We start from the raw sequence: 25,537 nt of genomic DNA on the forward strand, positions 1-25,537 counted from the left end.
AATATGGTGTCTGTAAGTCTTATAGTCTCCGAGATATAGGCGATTATACGAATGGAAAATCTGGAAAAACCCCATAGGGGGGAAGTGGGTGGGAAAATAAAAATAATAAAACAAACTTGCACAGCGTACACACATAACGCGTCTTTGTGCAAAGTTTGGTGTCTCTACCTCTTATAGTCTCTGAGATCCAGGTGTTCATACGGACAGACAGGCAGACGGACAAACAGACAGGGCTAGATCGACTCGTCTCGTCATATATATACTTTGTGGGGTCTGCCACGCCTCCTTCTGCCTGTTACATTTTCAGCTCCCGCAAACCTAATATACTCTTGTATATTTTATGTACAGAGTATACAAATTCTAGCTCGAAAATGGGGAAAACGAGCTTAAAAAAATATTAGTTACAAGAACAAAAATGTAACGGACTAACTGAACAATTTTTTGTTAAGAACAGAAAATGTTCATTTAAATACCTTAAATGCCTTCATACTGGTAACTAATAAGTTGAAAACATATGGGTAGGTCATGCACACACCCAATAAATACAATGTGAAACATTATATTGAGCCGGGCTAATACGGGAAATACCTGCTAGTACATATGTACACATGCATAAATATATATGTAGATTGTGACAAGGATGGCTAGTAGTTTATGGAATTAAACACTGTAAAATTTAACAACGGCATACATACTGTTGTGTTTGGGGTGGCCGAGCAATAAATTATGCGAGAGATGTTTCAGTCTACTTGCAAGAATCAGCGTTTATTCTGGACTAACTGTGTATGAGTATTTTGTTAGTGGCATATGTGAATGAGTACATTGACAATGAGTACTGGAGCAACGTTAACAAGTGCGAATGGTTAAAAGCTATTTTATGTATATGAGGATATACAACATGGCGATGGCGATGTAGATCGTTGCTCTGTTGGTGTCGATGAGTTTTCCAAGTAATGATGCCACCAGAATTCAGAAGTATCTGTTTTTTTTTTGGTGGTTTCTGGACCAAATCTCGGCTTGAGTTGGTTGATGTGGCGTCTGATCTGACCAAATACGTGTGTATTTACGATGTACAGCATTTTACCCAGGGAACGGACTATGGTACCTTCTACCCATTTTTCTCCCTTGGCGTAATTTCGTGCAAAGACTTGTTGATCAATTGCGTACTTTCCGGAGTGATGGCTACGATGATTGTCGTGTGATTGCTCAAAAAAATGACTCAACAAGGTGCGAACTGGTCTTCCGTGAAATAACTCAGCTGGGGTTTTGTTGTCTGCATTCGGTGTGAATCGATAGATAGATACTTAATTACTGCCATTTTAGTTGTATGTCCCTCTTGAAGGTTTTTTGCTATAGATGTTTTAAATGTTTCCTTGAATGTGTCGGATGTAAGCTGATTACCGTTATCGCTGACTAACGTTTTTGGGTATCCTTCAATGGCGAAAATATCTGTAAGAGCTGCTATTGTACTTTGCGATGTGGTTGAAGATAGCTCTGTAACAAAAGGAAACTGTGAATAAGCATTGACACAAATCAGCCACATTGAATTAAAAATTGGACCCGCAAAATCAATGTGTATTCGTTCCCAAGGCGTAGTAGCCTTTGGCCAACTTTGGTACTGTTTCATTGGCGATGAATTGTTGCGTTTACAAATATCGCAAGTTGAAGCCAATTTTGAAATGTCGTCGTCAAGACCAGGCCACCAAACATGTTGCCTGCTTGCTTGTTTCATTCTTATGATTCCCCAATGACTATCATGAAGTAGCTTTAAGATGACAGGTCTTAAAGAACTCGGAATTATGATGCGGTTTGCTTCCGATTATCTTGTAGTAAGACTAAACTGATTTTCTTGTTAAAATATGGCTTAAGGTCGTCGTCTTTTTTAGAGAGTTTTTTCGGCCAACCGTTAATAACATAGCTGCGGACTTTTTTAATCGTTGGATCGTTTTCGCAGTGTTTCCGTATGACATCGGCGTTGATAGGAGGTGTAATATCGGTGATATTGTAGCATGCCTCTTCCCTATCAAATTGTTCATCATTTCCAACAGGAAGGCGTGATAATGCGTCAGCATTGCCATGTGCGGATGTAGTACGATACTTGATGTCAAAGGAAGCCATCAATGTGATTGCCTAGCGTTGCAGTCGACGTGAAGCAATCGTAGGTAAATGCTTATTGGGGCTGAAAATATTTACAAGCGGTTTGTGGTCTGTTATTAGAATAAACTTTCTCCCATAAAGATACTGATGGAAATATTTTACGCCGAAGATTATAGCAAGACCTTCTTTATCGATTTGACTGTAGTTGACTTGATGCATTCCATCAGGCTGGATGTTTAATAAGACTGTACCGATACCATGTTCTGATGCATCTGTTGCTAAGATAACAGGCAATTCCTCATGAAAATGAGCTAATTGTGTTGCGTTGATGATGTGAGATTTAAGTGCGTCGAAGGCGTTTTGTTGTTTTGGGCCCCAAGTGAACTCTACATTTTTTCTACGCAGCTGGTTGAGTGGTGCGGACAGCTCGGAGAAGTTTGGCTTGAAATTGCAGTAGTAGTTTACCTTACCCATGAAGGCTTCTAGTTGCTTTAAATTAGTCGACGGTTTTAATTCCTTTACAGCACGCAATCCCGATAGGTCAGGAAGAATTCCCTGTGCGCTAATACGTCGGCCTAAATACTCAATTTCATGTTTTAGGAAAAAGCATTTTTGCTTTTTGCATCTAACACCATTATCTTGTAGAACCTGTAGGACTTGTTCCACACGAATAATGTGTTCTTTTACTGTTGGGGCCGTTATAATTATATCGTCGAGATAGTTACCACAACCTTCTATGCCATTTAGAAGTTGTTCTAAGTAACGTTGGAAAATATCAGGAGCGGTAGCTATATCGTAAGGTAATCGTTGATATTGGAAAAGACCCAAAGGTGTACTCACGACCATAAATTGCTTAGAAGGGTCGTCTAGTTTCATTTGTAGATAGGCGTCTTTGAGATCAATCTTTGAAAAATGTGTACCACGACGAACGGTGTGTAACAACGACTCTCGTGTAGGTATTGTTCGATGTCAATTTGCGCGTTGACAGCTAGTTTAAAATCACCGCAAATTCGTATTGTTCCATCTGGTTTTGGAACTAAAACAATAGGTGATGCCCAGTTGCTAAATTTGATTGGTTTCCAAATACCTGCGTTTATAAGGCGTTCAGATTCTGCTTTGAAATCTGCTAGTTGAGCGAAAGGTATTTGTCTTGATTTGAAGAATTTTGACGTTGCATTTTGTTTCAATGTGACGGTTGCTAAGTTTGTTTGCTAAGGTTGTTAAAGTTTTTGATTACTCCCAGAGCCGGTTCAAATACTTCCTTGTATCTAGTACACAGAACAGATATTTGAGGCGCGTATTGTTCAACAACGTTTGCCACTTGTTGAATTTCAAAACCTAATGTTTGAAATAACTCTAAGCCAAAAAGATTGTTTGCGCTCTCGATATTTGCGACTATTAATGTTATTTTGTCTTCTTTATTACCACATTTTGCGACAGTGTGTAGCTCACCTAATATTGGAATTGGTTGCTTACCGAAGGCGTGCAATATTTTGTTGCTCTTTTGCAGCTTCGGGCTGTTGATTTGCTGATATGTTTGTAAATTTATAACTGAAACGGTTGCACCTGAATCTATTTGAAATGTTATAATTTTATGCAAAATTTCGACTTCAATAGTGTTTTTATTTGAATCAATTTTCACTATACCTGTAACACTGTGTATAATTTTTGGCTGATGAAAACGTTGTGCGTCGTTGACGGTTTTGCTTTGATCATCCCTTCGTACCTTATGATCATTTCTGTTCTGTTGCTTGGACTTGCAAACGACAGCTTTGTGTCCCTTTCTACCGGAATGATTGCATTGGGCATGACGAAATTTGCAGTTCTCTCTTGCGTGAGAGTGTCCACAGCCAGAGCACGATTGTAATGCGTTTTGTGTGTTTCCAGTTCTAACTGTTTTCTTCTTGTTTGCGTATGTGCGTGTGTGCACTGCGTTCACTGGAATATGCTTTTCGCTCTCGTTCTTAAGTGTAGCAACGGTTTTGGTTGTTGTCTCATAACTTTCGGCAATTATGAGCACATCTTCCAATGTCGGTTGTAACTTTTGCAAAGCTGCCGAACGTATTGGATCGAATGGTGTATGCACTATAATTTGGTCACGAATCATTTCGTCTACGAAATTAGCTGAGCATCCTGGTGCTATTCCACGTAAATCGGCAACCCATTCTTTGTGTGTTTGTGAGGGCTTCATCTCCCGTTTGAAAAATTCATAGCGTGCGGCAACCACATGTCGCTTAAACTGGAAATGTTCCGTTAACTTACCGATCAATTGTGTGTATGTATACGTAAGCAGGTCTTCGCTGCCAAATAAGTTTTTTAATAACTCGAAAACGTCGGCACCAATCCAGGATAGAAAATATGCCTTTTGTTTTTCAACGTCATTTACTGAGTATGCTTGAAAATGCTGGCTTAATTGTTGGAGGTAGGACTCCCAGTTTTGCTGATCCCTATTGAAATTGTGGAAAGGCGGACAAATAGTTGAATCACCCGCGGAGCGGCATGAAGCACTAGCATTGTTTTTTAAAATCTCCTTCATCAATTGTTGTTGCTGTTCTAACATAGTTTTTGCAAATTGTTGCTGCTGCAGAAGTAATTGTTGTAAATTACTGTTTTCATTGACTTCGTTTGGCATTTTGATATATGTACGTTTGTGTGTATACCAACACGACTGATGAAATACACAATTCCGAGAATTGCGGCGAAATATGTGTACAAGTAATTGTATGTATTTTTTACGCTTTACCAATTGATGAATTGGGCAATGTTTTGTTTTAATCAACTTCGTCACTATTGATAAGTCTACGAATTGATATAATTAGTTTATCCTCGTCGCCAGTTGTTGTGTTTGGGGTGGCCGAGCAATAAATGATGCTAGAGATGTTTTAGTCTACTTGCAAGAATCAGGGTTTATTCTAGACTGACTGTGTATGAGTATTTTGTTAGTGGCATACGTGAATGAGTACGTTGACTATGAGTACTGGAGCAACGTTTACAAGTGCGAATGGTTAAAAGCTATTTTATGTATATGAGGATATACAACACATACAGTCCTCATTTATAATTGCAAATCGTCCGAAATTCCTCAGCACGCTGCACGCGTGGGCGAGTTATTCCCGAAAAGCGGGACAGAGCGCGGAATATTTAATTTTGATGTACAAATCGGGACGTCCCGCCAAAATCATTTCACATTTTAATTTTGATAAAGGCGCTATCTATCATTATATATATATATATATATATATATTTTTTTTTTTTTAAGCTTTCTTTCTTTATCGGATCTTCTCTCTAGGAGACTTACGATAAGTAGTAAAATCTTAATCTAATACAGTTATTTAATTTATTACAATTAAATATTTTTTTTTTTTACGGCCCTAACTGTTATTGCTGGGTGGGGAGGTCTCTTCGCCGGAGTCGTGTATGGCTAGCCTGACATGTTAAATTCTGTGCAAGTCTGTTCGGATGGTTCCGAAGCTTAAGCTGGTACTTTGCTTTAACCTTGGCGATTTCATCTTTAACAGATCCCACATTTAAATCTTCGCGGATATTATCACTTCTTATGTACCTGGGTGCCCCAGTGATGGTTCTCAGTATCCTCAATTAAGCTCTCTCGATTAACTCTAAATTACTAATGGAAGCGTTTCCCCATAATTCAGAGCCATATGTCCAAATTGGTTTGAGAACAGCATTGTACAAGAGTACTTTGTACTCCAGTTTTAGTCGTGAACGGAGGTTTATCAGCCAATGTAGATTAATAGCTTTTAGTTTTAGTTGATCTCTCTTCTTTTTGATGTGCTCACGCCAAGTAAGCCGTCTATCCAAATGGACACCAAGGTATGATACTTCTGTTTCTTGTGGAATATTGATGTTGTTTAGCGACAATGGAGGGCAGGTTTGTTTGTTTAGGGTAAAAGTGACATGTTTGCACTTTTGCTCGTTTACATGTATGCGCCAGTCTGCTAGCCATTCTTGTATGGCCACGAGGTGAGATGATAAAAGTTCTGTAGCTCTTTTTGGGCACTTGGAGCGACTTAGGATGGCACTATCATCAGCAAATGTTGAAATTGTTGTACGACTGTTTGTCGGTATATCTGCTGTGTATATAATATACAGTGTTGGTCCAAGCACGCTCCCTTGGGGTACGCCAGCTTCAATTGGATGATATTCGGAGAGGAAATCTTTGCATCTAACTGCGAAGCTTCTTTGCTGTAGGTATGACTCCAGTATTTTGTGGATGTTCTGTGGAAGTAATATTTTGATTTTGTTAATTAAGCCATCCAGCCAAACGCGGTCGAAGGCTTGGGCGACATCCAGAAAAACAGCGGAGCAATACTCTCGTTTTTCAAATGCATTTCGTATCTCAGAGGTTATTCGGTTGACTTGTTCAACGGTTCCATGTTTTACGCGAAAACCAAATTGGTGCAATGGGATTTCACTGTTGGTGTGTAGGTGCTGTTTGATGCGATTCAGGATCAGTTTTTCGAATATCTTTGATAGACACGGCAGGAGACTGATAGGTCTATATGATGATGGCTGAGACTTGTCCTTTCCAGCTTTATGGATCATTTTGATGACCGATTTTCTCCATTGTTTAGGAAAATAGCCCCATTTCATCATGCTGTTGAAAATAATGGTGAGAAGATATAGTGCACAGCTCGGCAATTCGATGATCATTTTGGGGGAAATTAAATCGTGGCCCGGCCCTTTTTTTGCTTTGAAACTTGGTCCTTAATGACACTTGTAACTTCTCCAACTTGAAATACGATAGGCGTGGTAGCTTCAAGATGATTGGTTAGTGGGAGCACAAAGCTATTTGTTGCTGGATGTGGCTTGAAGACTTTTTCTAAATGGGCGGCAAATAGATTTGCCTTCTCTTCGTTGCTGCGAGCCCACTTTCCTCTTTGTGTACGTAATGGTGATTCACTTTCGATTGGTGGACATACGCCTGATTTAGCTTTCCACAATGGGAATCGTTTGCTGTTTGGGGAGAGTTGCTCCATATAATCCATTTGAGCTCGGTGTTTTTCATCTTCTAGGGCTTTTCGTAGTAGATGGTTGGCCATTTTTAACCGCTCCTTCGATTCAGGTGATCTGTGGTCTTGCCACTCCCGCCGAAGTTTTCTCTTATTGCGAAGCAGCTCTTCAACGTGCCTGGGGACACGGCTGCATTTGTGAAGTTTATTAGCTGTAGTTATTGGAGTCGAATGTTTTGTCGCGAGTGAAATTACAGACACTAATGCTTCAACTGAGGTATCTATGCCATTTTTACAATAAATGCTAGGGCAGTCATCAATATGGGAACTTACGTACTTCCTGTATTTAAGCCAATCTGTTTTTCTAGAAGTTAGAAAATGTGGGCGTTCCAATAACTGTGGATGGTCACAAAGGTGCAGAAGGATCGGCGAGTGATCCGATGATAGGTCTGATAAGTGCTCCACACGAATCTGAGCCTGTGGCACTCTTCTTGGAACAGCAAAATCTATCAAGTCGGGTTGCTTCTTTGGATCTGTGGGCCAATATGTAGGCCAGCCTGGAGAAATAAAATCAAGCTTGTTTCTTGGTGTTATTATGGCGTTATATAGTTGTCTTCCTTTCGGGGTGATGAGTCGGGATCGAAGAATTTTACAAATTCTGCTTCAGAAACAGAGAAGCGCGGTGGGCAGTATACTGCGGCTAGGCTTAAATAGCCGCTTTGAGTTTCGATTTGAATTGTTGTGGCCTGTAAATAAGTTGTAGCAAATGATGGCAGCGGATAGTGTCTGATACGATGCGTCATAAGAATGCCAGTACCTCCATGAGCCTTACCATCGGGGTGGTTTGTCGCATAGAAGTTGCAGCCATTGAGATGAAAATAATTTTTGTTCGTTAGGTGAGTCTCTGATACAAGTATGAGCATGGCGTCAATGTCATGTTCATTGAGGAACTGCAAGAGCTCGCATTTGTGCTGTGAAATGCCATTCGCAATCCAGAAACATATTTTTGGTGAAGCCATTTAAGTAGATTTCTGTTTGATTAGTAATTCCAGAAGGAGATTTTGATTGCGCATAATTTCCTGCATCGTTTGTTGTATTGCTACCATTGTATTGGTGAGAGTTGCCAGAATTGATTCAATTCCACTAGGCAATTGGGATGGATTCGCATTGGGCTGCTGAGCAGTCATTTCTGGCCTCTGTTGCGGTACCTGATGGTGCATTGTACCTGCAGTGGTTTGTTGAAGTTTCGGTTTAGATACAGAGGAATACGACTCGTTAGTGTTACTTAACGCCTGAGCAAAAGATACTCCTGGAATCGTAGTTGGTGGTATATACGGCAAGTTTTGTCGGATGACAGGGTTTCGAGCTGCGGTTTTTTGTTGGCTTATGCGACTTTTTAACTCTTTGTACACAGGGCAACCTCTATAGTTGGCAGTATGGTTTCCCCCACAATTGCTACATTTCTTCACAGATGGGTCCTCCTTATTTACGGGGCAGGGCTCAGAGGGGTGTACATCCCCGCAGGCATCGCAGACTGCACGTAGGGTACAATAGGTTTTTGTATGCCCATATTCCTGGCAGTTTGTGCATTGGACAGGTCCATTTCGCTTATACGGTTCCTCAACTGTAATTCTACGATGCAGTAGATATTGCAGCTTATAAATTTGGTGAACTTCGTTTTTACCTTTAGGCATGGAGTCAGGTGTCAATTCTACCTTGAACATTGGTTGGGGAATTTTATTTTTGTTTATTATGTTCATGGCCATTTTGACTTCAAAGCCCTTATCTTTTAGTGAATCTTTTATCTCTTCGACTGGGACGGTTGGCTCTATTCCTTTGATGACCACTACAAGGGACCAAGGGACTACACTTGCTACTTTTAAGTTGGTACGTGTAGTAACTCATTTTTTCATCGTTGAGGTATTTGGCCACTGATCCATAGTTTTTTTCGTCGTTGACTTGTATTTTAATTTCATTGATGTTACCTCTTCTTATCGACGTAACATAGAATTTGTTTTCGCGAATTTTATTACTGAGTTTTTTAACCAAATCTGTACAATTTGCTTGACGCACATAAATAGGTGGCGGCTTTAGTTGCTTGGCCTTTGGTGTTTCAACGCTATTTTCTTCGGCTTCACTGAGAATCGCGAATCTATTGTTTTTCAGCGCTTCATTGGGCACAGTATTTTCCGATGTTTTTGTTATTTTAGGTGCGTTGGTTTTTTTTAGTTGATTGTGGGCTTAACATTCTTTTAATTTGGACATAGCGATCGAGCCCGGTCTGTATTAGCGTTCTGCTTGCGCTCTTCGTACTTTTTGGTTTAGAGAGGGGGAGCTGGTCGCACTGAGTTGACAATACCGGGCGCTGAGAGACTGCCGTTGTTGTTGTTGTAGTTGTCGTTGTTACAGTCGAAGACACAGTTGTAAGCGAAGACAATGTAGTGGTCGTTGTTGTTATCAGAAGCTCGTTGGTAAGGCTTCAGGGGTCTGGGGACGGGCACTGGGCACTCCATGGCTCACTTTGCAATGTGCTGACTGAGCATATTATAGCGGGAGAGAAAGCGTGCTCTCTCCGTGTCAACTTGCAGTGATGCAGTTGTCAGGTGCCGTTACCTCTGGTGAGCGTATGGTGAAGTATGCGTTGTTGGTACGAACAGCCGAAAGTCGACGGTCGTCTTGTTGTTGTTGCTGCTGAGCACGAGTTTTGCTCATTTTTTCTTTGATGTTTACCGAGCTTGTGCTCTTACTCAACAGCATTGCTTTATTTTAAGCAATATTCCACCCTTTAACAGATAAATTATATGGGTAACACGAGCACAGGTGCTCATGCGCACCCTAAGCGAATTAAATTGGTGTTAATTGCACTTTAAATTTGTTACACGGCGAAGCGATAAAAGAATACGTCCGACGTCGCTCAACATTCGATCATCATATATAAGTGTATGTATTCAATTGTAGAGTTAAACACTTATCCATATATGTTTATACTCTGTACATGAAATGTACAAGAATATATTAGGTTTACGGGAGCTGCAGATCCCACAAAGTATATACATGTATTATTGATCAGCATGACGGGCGAGTCTGTCCGTCTGTCTGAACACCTGGATCTCAGAGACTATAAGAGCTAGAGACACCAAATTTTGAACAAAGATGCCTTATGTGTGCAGGCTATACGAGTTTGTTTTATTTTTTTGATGTTCTCCCCCACTTCCCCCCTATGGGGGTTTTCCAGATTTTCCATTCGTATAATTGCTTATATCTCGGAGACTATAAGACCTAGGAAAACCAAATTTTAGTCCAAGATGCCTTATGTGAATACGCAGAAAATGTGTATTTGGAAATTCGTTCCCTCCCCAATCTCTAATTATACTACATATATGTACAGAGTATTTAAAAGTCGGGATACCCGACTTTAGCTTCTCTACTTGTTATACTCTGTACATAAAATGTACAAGAGTATATTAGGTTTGCGTGAGCTGAAAATGTAACAGGCAGAAGGAGACGTGGCAGACCCCACAAAGTATATATATTCTTGATCAGCATGACGAGACGAGTCGATCTAGCCCTGTCTGTCTGTCCGTCTGTCCGTACGAACACCTGGATCTCAGAGACTATAAGAGGTAGAGACACCAAACTTCGCACAAAGATGCGTTATGTGTGTACGCTGTGCAAGTTTGTTTTTTTTTATTTTTATTTTCCCCCCAACTTCCCCTATGGGGGTTTTCCCGATTTTCTATTCGTATAATCGCCTTTATCTCGGAGACTATAAGACCTACAGACACCATATTTTAGTCCCACATGCATGTGAATAAGCAGGAAATGTGTATTTTGGAAATTCCCTCCCTCCCCCCTCTCCCATGCAAATCGTGATTTTCTCTAACTCCCGTAAGTCTTAGAATTTCGGACTAAAATTTTGCAAATGCCCCCAGTTAGTAATTATATATATATATATATATATATATATATATATATATATATATATATATATATATATATATATATATATATATATGTATATATATATGTATATATATATATATATATATATATATATGTATATATATATATATATATATATATATATATATATATATATATATATATATATATATATGCTAATTTTCATCATTATAGACCGATTTAACAAAAAGTTATAGCCATAAATATATTTGCTGCTGCAGCGCTGCTCAAGCGCTGCCCGCGACTGTTGTTGTAGGCATACATTCACTCACACAGACGCAATTGCTATGTAAATGTGCAATTATACACCCTTTACGTGAGTTCAAATACCGAGAAAGGTAAAACCGATCAAAAATTTTTTTTTTATTTTCTTTCGGGACACCCGGCTTCAGCTTTTTTACTTGTTATTTTTTGGATATGCGCTCCAAATCTTCTCGGAAGATGTGTACTTTGTATTTGAATATTTCTATTTTTTCCGTATTGAAATTATTACTTTCTTGCATTAATTTAATTATGATATTGGCTATGCTGCTCAATTCATTTATTCTATGGCCTAATACCTTCTTTATTACTACCTGCTTGTTATTATTTTCTAATTGCTCATTTGATTCGTCTAAAATTATTTGGTGGTCGCTATGGTCGGGTGTGCCCGTTAACCATTTCCAAGCTGTACCCAGTTGATTTATTGCCCTCGGGACCCTTCTTGAAGATGTGAGTTTTCTCAGAGTTTTCTCTCGTAAGACAAGAAGAGGTAGGTGCGTGGAATTTATGGTGTTTAGGGTCTCTTCCAAAATTCCGTATTCCCCCATATCAAAGACGTGGATGATCTTGAAATGTCTGTTACTAATCGCTGCGGATCCCGTTCTTATTGGAATGAGTTGCGAGTTTGAATAATCCAGAATGGTTGCTAGCCCAATGCATATTGGTTGATTTATTTTATTTATAGAATTTTCCTCCCTCCCCACTCCCCATGCAATCACTGATTTTCCATAACTCCCATATTTCTTAGAAATTTACACTGAAATTCGAAAAATACTTTCAGTTAGTTGTTATGAGTTTGTACGCCATTTCATAATGATAAACCGATTTAACAGGAAGTTATAGCCATGCAGGGTGCGCCATCTTTTATGTCGGTATGTAAACATTGAATATCTTTGAAAATAAACAACCGATTTTCAAGTATGAGATATTTTTATTTAATTTGGTTCTGTACAATTTCTTCAGACTAATTTTTGAAAACAACATCAATCAAGTGGCCGCCTTTTTTGGACACAGCAAAATGTGCCCTTTTTGCTGCGTTTTCCATCACTTTTTCTAGCATCTCAGGTGGTATAGCGATGATTTCTGCACGAATATTTGCCTTGAGCTCGTCAATGGTTAGAGGCTTGCTGGCGTAAACTTTGCTTTTCAAATATCCCCACAAAAAGAAGTCCGGAGGCGTCAAATCTGGAGATCCAATCAATATCGCCTTTTTTTGATACCAGACGTCCAGGGAATTTTCGTTGTAAAAACTGGTTTGTTTTATTTGCAGTATGGCATGGCGCACCGTCTTGTTGAAACCAGTAACCGTTCAGACCTTTTTCACGCATTTGCGGGCAGACATAATGAGCCAACATCCACCGATATCGATTCCCATCAACTGTTTCGCCTTCTTTGAAGAAAAATGGCCCAATGGTGGTTTTGGCGCAGACACCGGCCCAAACAGTCACTTTTTGATCATGCAATGGTATTTCATGAATCTCGTGTGGATTTTCCGTTCCCCAAATGCGGCAATTTTGCTTGTTAACGCCGCCAGAGAGTGTGAAATGGGCCTCGTCAGTCATCAAAATTTGCTTCCAAATTCAGGTTCAGTGTCAACCATTCGAGCAACTGTTTGGCCGTATTCCAAGCGACATGGAAAGTCTGTCGGCAAAATTCTTTGAGTTAATTGCACTTTATACGGAAACAAATGCAAATCGTCCTTTAAAATGCGCCGCAAAGTGGTTCCACTGGGTCTTGGGCAACACTCTCTCTTACCATTTCCATCAGTTCATTGGAACGTCTTGGTCGTTGATGAACAACATGTGGAGGATCTCCCACTGTCCGTGCTCAACACAATTTGAAAACAAACAACAAATAGTGTTGTCAGATGGTGCCTGTTTGTTGCGATATTTTCGACGATATGCACGTTGAGTTAACACAACTGAACGACTATTTTCAATGTAAAGCGTCACTATTTCAGTGCGTTCTTTCGGAGTGAAGCGATTCATGATTAAAATTGTGCTGAACTGATGTTTTCAACACTGGTCTACTCAAGTCAATCGGTTCACTAATGACAAAGTTATTCAATATTTACATACCGACATTAAAGATGGCGCACCCTGTATATGTATAAATGACCAAGCAGTGCCCGCAGCTGTTGTTGTTGTTCCTTGTTGAAACTGTACATGAACATGTCTTTAATTTAATTAAATAATTTAATTAATATAATTTTTTTTAATTATTAAAAAAATTTTTTTTTCATTTTTTCCTTTTTGGTAGGAGGTACAGGGTATTTAAGAGTTCAGCTTGCTCGACTTTAGCATTCTTTTCTTGTTTTTTTTGTCAACTTTTCTTCCGGTTCCTTTTTAATGGTAGTGTTACCATTTTCTGCTACTATTTCTTTTTTTGCATTTGTGAGTAAGTTTTGAACTTAATCTCTTGTCTATTTTAACATAAACTACATCTCCCGCTTTATAATCTTTTATTCTTTCTTTCTTGCATTGTAATAGGCAAGGTCTTTTTCCTGTATCATGATAATTCATTACCTAATTTGTTTCCATTCCAATTCCAATTTCTGAGGTTTCTTGCGTCTCGAATGCCAAAAAATATATCTATTGGTATCTTTTTTATTGTTGAGTGAATTGATTGATTGTATAGTTGTACTGCTTTATAAATTAACTCGTCGAAGCTAGGAAAAACTTGATGGATGATGCGCTTAACGCCTTTTCGTTATCCATGACTACTACTTTTGGCATGCCGAATGCCGTCATGATTTCGTGCAATGGGTGCTTAAAATCTCCCGCTGCTTTTGATTTTAACATTTTAATCTGAGTGTATTTGGAGAATTTATCGATAGCTGTGAGTACTAAACTCTTTTGAGTTATGTGAATGATTCCACCGGGATATGAAGGAATTTGTGTTGATTGAATTATTCCACAAGATAGTCTTCTATCGTACTTAGTTTCCTTGCATGTTTCACATGATTTTGCAATTACTTCAATTCTCTGCTTTATGTTTGAAAAGAAAAAGTTACTAAGGATCTGTATTTTGTTTTCTATGGGGTTCCTATGTGCTCTAGAATGTTATTTTGTCATAATCTCGTTTTGTACATTTTCGTTAGTCACATCAGCCACGCGTTTTTGAGTGTATCTGACTATGTAGGAGTCGAAATGTAAAGGAAATATGTTCTTTATTTTGCCCATAATCTCTTCTTGGTGAACAATCCGTTCCCCAATGTTGGATCGTGGCGTTTCTTCAATATCTCTATTAAATCCTTTTCTGAATAAAAGTTTTTCTTTACTGTGTGCCTATGGTAAAAGGGAAATGGTATGCTGAACTCATATGATACTTCATCTGAGATCAACTGGAAAACTTGAAGACATTAATTGGGACTTCCATTACGGGTAATAGCTTATGTGATGAACTTTCATCACTATGGACTGTTGTCGAAGTACTATTTATTTGTGTCATTGGAGGATTTCATGATAAAGCGTCGGCTACCACATTTGTAGCTCCCGGCTTATATCGAAGTTCGTGATTAAATTCTTCGAGGTAACTTTTCCACCTCTTGAGTTTGTCGTTACAATTTTTGTTGCTTAAAGCGAATGTGAGCGGTTGATTATCGGTATAAATAATGACTTTAGAGGTACCGTAAAGGTACATGCCCAAACTATTGCCAACATCTCCTTTTCATTGATTGCGTAGTTTTCCTCCGTTTTTGTTAGTGTACCCGAAATGAAAGTGATTTGTCTCCCGTTCTGCTCCAGAACTGCTCCGATGGCGTAGTTCGTAGCGTCAGTCGTGAGCTGGAAGTCTTTCTTGAAATCTGGGTAATTAATGTATTTTTAATCTTTTGAAATGAGCTTTTGTCTAATGATATTCCAATTTTATCGGATGTATTTTTGGAGACTGCCATTTTGTCCTCTAAGTAAGGTTGTGAGCGGTTTCGCTAGCTTAGCGTAATCGCGAATAATTCGTCTATAATAGCTTGATAATCCCAAGAAGGATTGCAGATCCTTTAATGTCCTTGGCTTTGGGAACTTTTGTATGGCGTTCACTTTATTTCCACTGATTTTAACACCATCACCAGAGGTTGTGAAACCAAGAAAGTCGACTTCTGTTTTAAAAAATTCGCATTTATCAATTTGAACTTTCATGTTGGCCTGAGCCAAAGTTGAGAAGACTTCCTCAAGATCCTGGGCATGTTCATTTCCAGCTGAAGACTATAATATCGTCTATATAGACGTAACATATTCTTCCTCCATGGTCTCGTAGAATATCATCTAGGGCCCTCTGGAATATTGATGGGGAGTTTTTTAGACCGAAGGGTAGTCTAGTGAACTCGAATTTCCCACTATTTACCGAAAATGCAGTTTTTACTATGTCTCCCTTGAGTGGAATCTGATGAAATCCGCTCTTCAGGTCGAGTACTGAAAAGTATTGTTTTCACCTAATTGTGCGACAATCTCCCCAATCTCCGGGATCGGAAATCTATCCGATATAGTTACAGAGCTTAGCTTTCTGTAATCTATGACCAATTTAAACTTACGCTCCCCCGATGTATCAATCTTTTTTGGCACCACCCATACGGGTGCGTTAGAGGGTGACCGTGAAGGTAGATAGTGCCGTCACGCAGGAATTGATTTATTTGTTTTTCAACCTCCGCTTTTAAAGAACGGATAGTGTTTACTATATATCTGAAGTAGTTCTAATTTCCCTTCGATGACCTAATCTGTTAATTGTTTCTGGCGAGCTGACATATGCTCTGCCCTAACTTTTATATTATTCACTGACTGAGTGGCTAACTGTTGTATATTAACTTTGTAATAATTATTTGTTATTAATACGTCGTTCTTGACGTCGATTGAGGAATTCAACTGTTTAAGGGTATAGTAGCCAATGATACCGTGGAAAGTTTTCAAAGTTAGAAGCAAAAAGAATTTTATTGGAGTTTGGTTCATCCAAACAAAGTAAGATGAGTATGGTGGCTAATTTTCTTTTGGTTTGGAGCTCTGAACTAAACTGGACTGAATATAATTTTGGTTCGATCCGGTGTCTATGAGAAATTTTAAAGTTTGACTAACCCGTAATGCACTTAAAATAAGGCAACGAGGAACAGTTCCTTCTAAACAAGAAAAGAATGCTAAAGTCGAGCGTGCTCAACTCTTAAATACCCTGTGCCTCTCAATACAAAGGAAGAAATGAAAAAAAAAGTTAATTAATTAAAAAAAATTATATTAATTAAATTATTAAATTAAATTAAAAACATGTTCATGTACAGTTTCAACAGCATACAATTACATCAGAATCGTGTCTTTGCGTGTTTATATGCGTGTATGTATGCAGCACAAAGATGAACCAAGGTAGCAACAACAACAGCTGCGGGCAGAGCTACAAGCAGAGCATGGGCAGTGATTTTATTTATGGCTATAACTTTCTTCAGAATTGACCTATTATGATGAAACTTGGCATACAGACACATAATCACTAACGGGATGTAGTTACTGAAAAATCGCTATCGGTTATTAATATGGCTTTTAATGGCTTGGATAATTGTACGAGCCAGGTTCACCGTGCCGATATTGCAAGACAAGTGATTTGCCTGCTGCCGCTACAAGTCAGCGGGCCGGCATAAGCAAAGGAATGCCCCTTTGGGCAGCGCCACAGAGAGCGCAGAAAAGGGCGCGATAGAGAGCGCAAAGAAAAGGCTTAGAAGCTAAGTAGGGTGCTCCAACATTCCGGCCCCTTTGAAGGACTCCCGGTCTTTCAAATCCACACGGAGCACCGTCAACATCGTGGACTGGTCGCCTAGCAGCGCCGCTGCCTCCAACAATCCTCCTATGTGAGGAGGTCGGGGAAGAATGAACCACCAATCGATTCGTCGCTCTGCCGCATAGTCCGTCAGGGCGTCCTTTCTCCGCTCGAAAGCCGACGGCATGTCCCTCAGCAAGCCGCTTGTTCCCGCGAAGTTCGTCACGTTGTCGCTAAAGACCATTTCCGGCAGGCCGCGCTTCCCGATGAACCTTGTAAAGACGTTAAGGACAGTATCAGTGGATAAATTAGCTACCAGTTCGAGGTGAACGGCCTTCGAGGCAAAACAAACGAATACCGCTACGTAATTTGTAACGGGTGGTCTTCCGCGTATGCGATAGCTACCATGGAATGGGCCGCAAAGTTCGAGTCAACAAACCCTGAAACGTCGACCTTCTCGAAGGCGATCACCTGGCAAATTTCTCATTATTTGCTCAACTAACTTGGGCTTGCATCGAAGGCAGTTATGTAAAACTGCCGAGCAAAACCTACGAGTATTTATCACCCACATCTGTTGCTTTAGCAGCCCAACTAACATCTTAAATCGCCACAGCTCTTGCCACAGAGTTTTGGCCGCTGTGACGATGAGGCACAAAGGTCCAAGTTGCTCAGACAAACGAGATAATATATTCCGCTTTGTCGGCTTCAACGAAGTAAAGCTATCCTCATGCAGATGATAACGAAATACATCATTATGAGGAGCCAGCATGTCGTCAACATAAAAACAATTTTTAATGACATTTAACGCGACATGGTGACATCGAGCATAAATATTTGCCAATTCAAACAACGAGCGCACAGCTAAAAATGGCGCTGATGCAGTCCCGTATGTGACAGTGTTCAACTTAAAGGGCTGAAGCTCATGAGAGGCGCTTTCTCGCCAAAGAATGAGCTGATAATTTTTGTCTTTTTCAGACACGTTTATTTGCCTGTACATCTTGGAGATGTCGGCAGTAATTGCGTATTTATTCAACCGAAAATTTACAAGTGTTGAATAAAGCTCCCTCTGAATAGTCGGCCCAACCATTAAAGTGTCATTTAATGATAGGGCCGTTGACGTTTTACTAGAAGCGTCAAACACCACACGCAATTTGGTTGTGGTGCTTTCAGCTCTCAGGACACACTGATGAGGAATATAGTAGTGCTGTCCTGGAGGAGGAGATTCAAGAGCAGACATATGCCCAAGATCACGATACTCTCTCATGAAGTCATGGTACATGTCATGGAGAGTTTTGTCTCTTGCGAGTTTGCGCTCAAGTTGCAGAAATCGTCTTTCAGCAGTTTGAAAGGAAAGCCCTAGTACAGTGGGATCGGATTTGAACGGAAGTTCGACTTGAAAACGTCCTGTAGACAGGCGCTGTACTGATTTGGTGAAGTGAGCTTCACAGGCCTTTTGTTCAGCTGTCTGGCGCACAGCCTTCGACACATTTGGGCTCCGATCGAGTTCCCAAAAGCGTTGAACTAAGGTGTCGAGAGAACAATCATTAACTTGAGCGACAACGTTAACGCTGAATTGTTGAGGAGGTATTTGCCCTGTGTATCTTCCAGCAACAACCCATCCCAGCAATGTCTTCTGCAACAATGGAAGACAGGAATTGAGCTCGATTTGCCCAACGCATAATAACTTGTAAAAAAGTTCAGCGCCTAGGAGAATATCAACCTTGGCTGGCTTATAGAATTCTGGGTCAGCCAACTCAAGGTTTGCGGGTATTTTCCAATTCGATGTGGGTACAAAGTTACCAGGCTGACAAGTAGATATGGATTTAAGAACCCAAAAATCAGTGCCAAAGCTGTGAGAATTCAAACGAGATTGAATATCAGCGCACACCTTGTGCCTACTACCAGTAGTGGTTCCACCTGCCATTACAATACTCACAGCTGTGTCTTTACGCTTTAATCAAAGGCGCTGCGCAAGGTTCTCAGTCATGAGGTTCAACTGTGAGCCGCCATCAAGTAACACACGAGCAGGATGGTAATGGCCGAATCTATCTTTAATTTTTACGACTGCTGTGGCAAGAATTACTTGATCGGCACTTAAAACGTGACCTAAGTACGCTTCTGGAGGTGCGACTGCGTGTGGAGCGGGTGAATTTGGCACAGCTACATGGCCATAACCATATGTATGATCATTGCATTCGAAATGTCCTTTTCACTTCCCAACGAAGTTAAAGACGCATAAATGGCGGAAACAGTGTCAATGATGGACCGCAAAGTAGACGCATTAGGTTTGGTCATACTTGGGATGTCAAACAATTGCGAGATAGTGTCGAAAAATATCAAACATTTGTTGTCGTACACAGACTTGAGGCTAGCAATGGCTTTCGAGTAATTGCAGTCCGTTAACTGAAACGGTTTCACAACTCCTAGAGCCTCACCTGAAAAGCACGACACCAAATGATTAAACTTCTCGACGTTGGTCAACGAAGGATCGTCATGAACTAGGCTTTCAAATAAGCACATAAAATTCTTAAATTCGGCATACTTTCCACTGAATGTAGGCAGCCGCATTTTGGGTAACTGGGACCGTTGACTGGCCATCATAGAACAGTCATGAGAAGTCTGACTTTCAACTTTTTGTTTCGTTGCCTTCACATACAACGCCTTAGTTGAAATGCACAAATCCTCAAGTGGCCCTCTACTATCGTTACTTGGATTGAGACTATCCAAATCTGCCTGAAGCGCCATAGCTTTCTTTATGTAATCTTCTAACAGCTCGAGACGACACTCGAGTTGTGTTTGTTCAAACGAAATTGTCTTTAACTGAAATGCTGTTCTCATACGAGCAATATCAGCGCTAACCTTATCAAATTTTTGCAAGCATTGTACTAGTTTAGAACTAGATTACTACTACTTGTTGCTTTTCAGATTCCGACATGGTAAAGTATAACCAAAATAAACTCTAAACAAGTTGCAAATCAAAGAAAATGAAAACCGAGCTTTCCTAACAACCCTCGCAAATAACAACGCGCTAAAACAGCAAGAGACAAACTGAAATGCACGCAGATTACGTACACACGCACTCAATACAGTATGCACGCAAGCAAAGTAGCAGTCCAAGCGACCGCACAAACAACAACGAAATCTGCAAGCAGTCTCAGCTGTACTCAGAAAATAGGCGTCGATTACCGCAAGCACGCTTGTAGGCAACGCTAATCCGAACGGGTAGCGGGGGGAAGTTCGTTGGCCCAGCGACAAGTGTAGCCGAAAAAAGGCGCGCACAAAAGAGAGAGCGACAAAATTCTTTGCTACGCTAGCGGCTCAAGCAACAACAAAGCTATGTTTGTATGCAGCTGCTGCAACAAACATCTACCGAAGTAACCAACACAATATAAATAAAAATAACTTCAGAATATTTGTTTTCGATGTTAAGAGTCAGCTTAATAGCCCTTTTTTAATTGTTGTGGTTTGTTTTGCCTCGAGGTTTGTTAGTAGTTATGTATGTTTATGAGGGTGTATAATTTGTTAATTTATGCAAGGTGTGGTGTATGTGCGTATGTATATGTATTTGTGTATGTAATGTGGTTGCACAAATAATTTAAGTGCCAAAAATTGAGCCCGCATAAGCATACACGTACTATATATACATATGTATGTATGTACGTATGTGACTAGGTTTAGACAACTTTCGCTTGCACAAATTTGCAGCAATTAAACTTCTTAGAGCTTTATGCTCAATTGTTGGCACAGAATACCTGTAAGCTCTCAAAGGAGTCCACTGAAACTTCCCTGGATTCCGAGCGACGATCACCCATTAGCCAAGCCAAACGATGCACAAGTAGGGCAGACAGTAGCTCCACAATCCGAACGAGCAGCTGTAGTTGATTGTATCCAGAACACCAAGGCACCAAGCTCCAAATCCAAATAAATGTAGCAGGATGGTATCAAATCGACACCAGCCTCAAACAAACGAAAAGTTTTCATACGACCGCGCACAAAAACCAAGCCACAAAGCCCGCAAACAAACGAGAAAATAATCTTAAGAAAACCGATTTCCCTGCTCGGGCGCCAATGAAAAATCGCTAGCTTTTTAGCGATTGCAACAAACAATATTGTAATTTAATGAGACGCGGTATTCTTTCGGTTATTAATATGGCTTTTAATGGCTTGGATAATTGTACGAGCGAGGTTCACCGTGCCGATATTGCAAGACAAGTGATTTGCCTGCTGCCGCTACAAGTCAGCGGGCCGGCATAAGCAAAGGAATGCCCAAAGAGAGCGCCACAGAGAGCGCAGAAAAGGGCGCGATAGAGAGCGCAAAGAAAAGGCTTAGAAGCTAAGTAGGGTGCTCCAACAGTTACCAAAATCAAAATTCCAAGAATTACGGGAGTTATGGAAAAACACGAATTGCGGAGGAGTGGGATGGTGTATCAGAATAAAAAAATAAACTTGACCTGCCTAGGACTTGGGAAAACCTCAATACCAAGTTTGGTAACTCTAGCTCTTGTAATTCCGGGGTTCGTTGCGACCATACATTCAGACGGACATGGCTATATCGACTTGTCTTGTCATCCTTATCAATAATATGTACACTTTGTGGGGTTTGCCACGCCTCCTTCTGCTTGGTACATACACTTGGTACTTTACACTTTTTGAGATCCTTGCGTTCATACAGACAGATGGACATGGATATATCGACTCGGCTTGTCATCCTGATCAAGAATATATATACTTTGTGGGGTCTGCCACGCCTCCTTCTGCCTGTTACATTTTCAGCTCCCGCAAACCTAATATACTCTTGTACATTTTATGTACAGAGTATAATAAATCCTACATCCTTCAGTTAAATCTCGCCTGCTTAGCCAGTTCAACTGCATATTTAATACCTACATCCCCCAAAATTACAAATCAAGCAAAATAGTCCCATTAAACAAACCAAATTCCGACAAAACAAGCCCTAATTCATACCGCCCCATCTCGCTAAATTCTTGTTGCGCCCAAACTCTTAACAAAATCATAGCCAATCGACTATGGTGGTTTGTTTCTGAAAACTAATCAATAGATAGTCGACAGGCGGGATTTAGGAAAGGGAAATCAATATCAGATAGTCTACTAGCCTTAGATTACTTGATAACATTATCTCTTTCAACTAAAACCCACATCTCTATCATATCACTGGATTTCACAAAAGCATTCGATAAAGTTGGGCTACATTCGATGATCGATGAACTTCAGTCCTGGAATTGGAAGTCGTAAGCTTCATGTCTTCCAGGAAAATAGTGGCATATGCCAACAACCAGTTCTCCTCAACTCAACCTCTACACAATGGCATTCCTCAATGTTCACCCCTTTCTGTCATACTCTTCCTAATCGCCTATAATCAACTAAATAAAAAAAAATAAATAAATAAAATAAATTAAAAAGCTTAACAATAACTCATCCATCCAAATAGACAATCTAATGTCAGATATTCTATCATGGTTTGAATATTCAGGCGCACAACTTTCCATAGCTAAAAGCAAGTACCTATATATCTGCAGAAAAAAATTATGCCACGTTTTCATAACATCTATAGCCCCAATCTCAAACGTAAGTTCCATCAAAATTCTAAGATTAACAATAAACAATAGATACACCTGGTCCAATCACATCACCTACCTTTTAGAAGCGCTCACACTTGGATTAAATATTATTAAATGTCTCTCAAACAATAGATACAACTGCAACCATCTCTCCATAATCACAGCTAATGTCGAAAATAGGCTTTGGTATTCACATTTACGGTTACGATCCTGCTTCCCAAATCAATCAAATCAAAGCCATTTACCACTCTGCTATACGCTTCGCCCTTGGGGCTTTTAGAACCACACTCATACATAACATGCTCTATGAAACCAAAATAATGCCGTTTGAAATTAGAAGAGAATAAAACACAGCCAACATTAAAACAATATTGCTCTCCAAAGACTCTCCTATTCAACACTTAATAAAAATAATAAAAAAAAAGATACCAAAAATTGCATCATCTTTGTACCGATCACTTCTTCTTCTTACCAATCCCATCCCAATCTATAAAGTCAAGGTCCCCCCTTGGCAAGAAAATATAAACACTGACACCATTAAAATCAACGACTTCACCAACAAATGTTCTTCAATATCAAAGAATCATTACCCTCCACCACTCCACCTTTTTTGAAATTTACTACAACAATATAATCAAACTACTTCCACACTACACATCGATATTTTCACCCGAACTAATAGCTATTATTCAAGCTATACAAATTGCAATTTCTTACCCGAACCCGGTCGCTATATGCACTGATTCCTTTTCTGCTTTAGAAGCAATCAAAAACCCTTTAAATCAATTATACTACCCCCTGCATGGGGCCTGCATTGGGGCCTCGGTGGCGTAGTGGATAGCGCATGCACACACCAAACAAGAGGTCGTGGGTTCGAGCTCCACTCATGGCGAGAGTATGACCCAAAAATGTCTCCCCTTGAAAACTCTCCTAAAATACATGCCTTCAACGTCGTAGTCATTTATCCACCAAAAGAACACATCCATCAACGCTATCTGGACAACACAATAGTAGAACCCCCCAAGACGCCTCTCCTCGGCGGCGACAGGTGGCAGCCCCACCACTGGGATAAGTCGCATCTGGCCAATCACCAAGTCGACTGACAACAAATGATTATGGAAACTTATACAAGACAAATGAACCCAAAACGGCTCCACTTCGATGTCGATGTTACGATACTCTGGAGGAACACTCCCAAGGAAGCAGTCGAGAAACCTAAAAGACGACACCTGGCGGCGGATTACCTTCAGAATTTAACCCAGAAACAACACCAAATGGGATTACAGCTACAGCCAAGACAGACAGACGGCTAGAAATTGAGAGTTAGATGGAAAAATTTTCTTGTAGAAGCCCTAAGCTCCCAAGCGGAGTAAAACGGAATAAAAAATAAAAAAAACCCTGCAACCCAGACAGTTTCTTTCATCACACTTCCCCCGTATAACATTAATTTGGGTCCCGGCCATTGCACTATTTTGAAGGCAATGAAGAAGCCGATGCTGCAGCTAAATCGGCAGTGAAATACCTTCTAATTTTTCAAAATAATTTCCACATTCCTGACATCATTAGATTCATAAAATCCAATTTTCTACAAATAATTTCTTAACCTTCTCTTAAAAAACAAATCTCCCCTACCACTCCCTAAATACTCACAGGACTACCATCCATGAGTATGGTAAGTTCCAGCAAGATCTAGAACTGAACAGACACGATTTTTCAAAACTCGCACGACTCCGCTTGGGTCACACTAACTTAACCACGCGCACCTCTTTAACCCTCTTTACTGCTTAAAATATGCAAGCTCTGCAACACTAGTTCCCCTACCTCAATAAAAAAAAAACACATTTTATCTGAATGCCCACATTTTAATAGATACCGACAGATTTATTTCCCAACCGTCGACCCATCCACTTCTCTTTTTTGCTCATCAAAAGACAACTTGTAAAGTTACTTAAAAAATCTAATCTAATTTGTAAATTATAGTTCTATTACAATTCCACAAATGCACCCATAAACTTTTGTATAAAAAACTAATTCATTATAATGAATCATATTATTTTTAAGTTAAACTTAAGCCCACGACGCTATAGCTTAGACCACCATAGTTTATCTGTAATTATACTCTGTACATGAAATGTACAAGAGTATATTAGGTTTGCGGGAGCTGAAAAATGTAACAGGCAGAAGGAGGCGTGGCAGACCCCACAAAGTATATATATTCTTGATCAGCGTGACAAGACGAGTCGATCTAGCCCTGTCTGTCTGTCTGTCCGTCTGTCCGTCCGTATGAACACCTGGATCTCAGAGACTATAAGAGATAGAGACACCAAATTTTGCACAAAGATGCATTATGTGTGTATTCTATACGAGTTTGTTTTATTTTTTTGATTTTCCCCCCACTTCCCCCCTATGGGGGTTTTCCCGATTTTCCATTCGTATAATCTCCTATATCTCAGACAATAAGACCTAGGAACACCAAATTTTAGTCCAAGGTTCTCTTGTGTGAATACGCAGAAAATGTATATTTTGGAATTTCCCTCCCTCCCCCCTCTCCCATGCAAATGCGATTTTCTCTAACTCCCGTAATTCTTGGAATTTCGAACTAAAATTTTGCAAATACCCCCAGTTAGTAATTATGTGTCCGTATGCCAAGTTTCACTATGATAGACCGATTTACCAAGAAGTTATAGCCATAAATATATTTGCTGCTGCAGCGCTGCTCAAGCGCTGCACGCGGCTGTTGTTGATGTTGCTGTTTGGTTGACTGCGAAAATGCTTACACAGACACGAATAGATGCGCATAGGCATACATACACTTACACAGACGCAATTGCTATGTAAATGTGCAATTATACACCCCTTACGTGAGTGTGAATACCGAGAAAGGTAAAATCGATCATTGAATTTTTTTTTATTTTCTTAATTTTTTTATTTTCTATA

This window comes from Scaptodrosophila lebanonensis, unplaced genomic scaffold, assembly GCF_003285725.1.
Source record: "Scaptodrosophila lebanonensis strain 11010-0011.00,11010-0021.00 unplaced genomic scaffold, SlebRS2 tig00000101-arrow-pilon, whole genome shotgun sequence".
NCBI lineage: Eukaryota > Metazoa > Arthropoda > Insecta > Diptera > Drosophilidae > Scaptodrosophila > Scaptodrosophila lebanonensis.